This window comes from Jatropha curcas, chromosome 1 (assembly GCF_041381405.1).
Source record: "Jatropha curcas cultivar XTBG-Jc1 chromosome 1, XTBG_Jcur_1.0, whole genome shotgun sequence".
Classification (NCBI taxonomy): domain Eukaryota; kingdom Viridiplantae; phylum Streptophyta; class Magnoliopsida; order Malpighiales; family Euphorbiaceae; genus Jatropha; species Jatropha curcas.
The window spans coordinates 24,372,919-24,376,111 of NC_143151.1; positions in this window are offsets into that span (position 1 = coordinate 24,372,919).

Here is a 3,193-nt window from a genome sequence, read left to right on the forward strand (position 1 = left end):
TTACATAGAACTAACTTCAGATTTAGCAATTTCACGTACCTCAGTCACCTCGTTGGCAAGGGCTCGGAGCTCCTCTCGAAGGGCTTTGCCAAGCTTAGTGATCATGTCCTTAACAGCCTTAGTGATCTCTTCGTTCTCTTGAATAACATTGTCAAGTTGCTCGGAGAGTTCACTCACATAAGCCTCTTAAGTGGACAATGACCGCTCAAGAGCTCTGATTCTTCTCTCCACAAGATCGGTGGGAGACTCCCCTACCTTGGACTTCCCCTGCTTAGGTTGAGTACGCGATGGCTTACGACCTCAAGTAGACTCAACCTGCTCGAGTTATTATTCTTCAGCAACAACCACATTAGCTTCCTTGTTCACCATGGATCAATACGAAAGGCTTGGTACCTGGGATGAAACCGTTGCTCTGATACTACCTGTCACGGAGATAGGATTTAGCTATGCCTATCCATGCGGCACTTAGTCACCCTTGAGTGTTTAGGATGTCATAAGTAAGCCTTGAAGTGTGTTGGAGCGAAAATAGAAGCTAAGTATGGAAGAGAGCACAAGAGAATTTTGGAAGAGCTTGTTGTATTACTTTTGAATCACTTTGTACATGATGATTACAAAAGAGGGAGGAATGGTATTTATAGGCTTTTCCACCTCCTCAATGTGTGGCTACAATTTGCTTACAAAAATGTGTGGTGGAGATTAAAATGGAACATTCTAGATTGGTTGAGACATTTCATCAAACATCTTGTGGATTTGAGGCTTCCCAAGTCTTGGCTCATTGTGGCAGCCCATTTCTAAGCTTTTCCCATGAATTCTAGACGTTTTTAGAAATTTTCGCACATTGGCAAGCCATTTCAGATGCTGTCTCGCAATTTCGCCTGCTGTCATGCGGGGCGTAACAATTTGCAACTAATATGTGAGATTTAGTTATCTCATGTTGGATCAATATATATCTAGCAACTAATTTGCAATATTTTGCAAGTGAATTATCTTGTAAAGTGAATTATCTTGTAAACTTTTAAATTCACACTGTCTTGTAAAAGGATCAAGATATAATAACAATAATTTTTTTCTAATCAATTATTCTTCTAGCTGCTTATTTTCTCCCCCTAATGTCGGGATATATAACTATTAGCAAATCTAGCATAAATAAATTTCTTATTTGAAAATTCTAAATATTTAATCATAGATCATACTCAACATATATTTTCAACCTCCTTTTGAAGAGACATCTTAGTGCATTATGGTGGGGCAATTAGAATATATACCACACACTTAAAAATTCCTCAATGGATAATGTTTAGTTTCTGATCCAAAATCAATTTATAAAGGGGAGAATTTATAATAATTTATTGACTTGATGCGAGTAAGTACTATTACATTTAATAGCATCTCCCTCTATAAAATAGGGAGATTCGTTCTCATAATAATTGTTTTGCAATAATTGCAATCATTTAATAAATAATTATACTAAATCTTTTTGAGCATAAATAAAAGCAACAATAGGTTGCCCTAAATTATTTCAAATAACACATTCCATAATCATTAAAGGCCAATGTGTAAATTCATCATCATTCTCAAGATAAATATTTTGATAACATAATATAAAAATTAAATTCTTAATCAAATTAAGAGTATAATTACTTTCATATATTATGATGTATGATGTATATATTTTAAAATTTTTTACGGTAAATATATCGTTTTTATTTTAATGTATTATATAAATAAAAAAATTAATTAAAATTTTAAAATAACATTTAATATACATTCATTTATTTTTAAATAACTATAAAACAAAATGATAAAAAATTTAATTTTATTATTAATTATTTTTGTGAGATTAATGAAAATCAATTACCAGTTGATAAGAAAAAACTCTAGAATGTAACTAATTGAGTCAACCACTGATTGAAAGTTCTATCAACTATTAATTATTGATTAAAAAGCTTACCAAACACCTACAACTTAATTGTCCCTCAAAGTCAACCTCTTAGAAATTTAACGTTTTCCGTTTGAAATGAACGTAATGCCTTCATAATAAATTGTAACTTAGGGCTTTTAAAATTACCAAAATATTGTGGAAAGCAAAACATGATAATATTATATTCAAAATCTTTGAATAACCTCCAAATTACTGTAAATGTCCTGAAATTATAAAATTATAAAATTATAAAATCTTTTAATAACTTCGGGCTTTGAACTTCTTCTAGACATGTAAAATTACTAAAATATCTTTGAGATCTTATAAGACAAGTTTATGTCTAAAATGCATCTACATTAATTTTAAACTTCCATTTTAACTTATAATGCATCAAACTTCCACAAAATATAAGCTTAAAACAGCAATTTCGTAAACAATGATTAAAATAATCGTAGGACTATTTTACGTCGTGATTATACTCAAAATGACTTCAGCTATTGTCCAAATTTCATAGTAACATCTAAACTACCAAAAATAAATCAAACATAAACTTTTTTTTATGATAATAATATCAAAATTACTGATATACCCTCAAGATCTTTAGAGGGAAAAATCATGATCAGAATACATAAAAAATAAACTCCAAACACTATATTAATATTAAATCATTTAGTTCTCATCTAACATGAACCTTAAAGTATGTAGCACCAGAATGACCATATTATCTCTATAAGGGGAAATGATTAAAGGATCTATCCAAATAATTCCAAACATCACATCTATACTATATTTAAAAGTGAAAATGAGAGAAATAATGAGAATTTTTATAGTGAGCTTACTACAATTTAGAATGTACTAAAATGACCTTAATGATAACCAATTAAATTTTATTTTAAAAACTATCCTTAATAGATAATTAACCCTTTAAAACTTTTAACCAAGATTTTATATTTAAAATATGTATTTGAAATAAAATAAAACTCAAAAGAAAATTTAAATAGACCAAATTATAAACAATTAATCATTTAAAACTTTTAAAATTTTTAAATTTTTTTAAATTGTACCACGTGGTTATTGTATTTTCTAGATTGTGTTTAATGTTTTTTATCGTATCATTGTTGCTTGATCAAACTTTAACTTTTTTTAATATTTGTTGTTGCTTGATAAAACTTTAAATTTTTTTTAATATTTTTAAGATAATTAATCATTTAAAACTTTAAATTTTTTTAAACTGTACTTTGTGGTTATTATGTTGTCTAAATTGTATTTAAT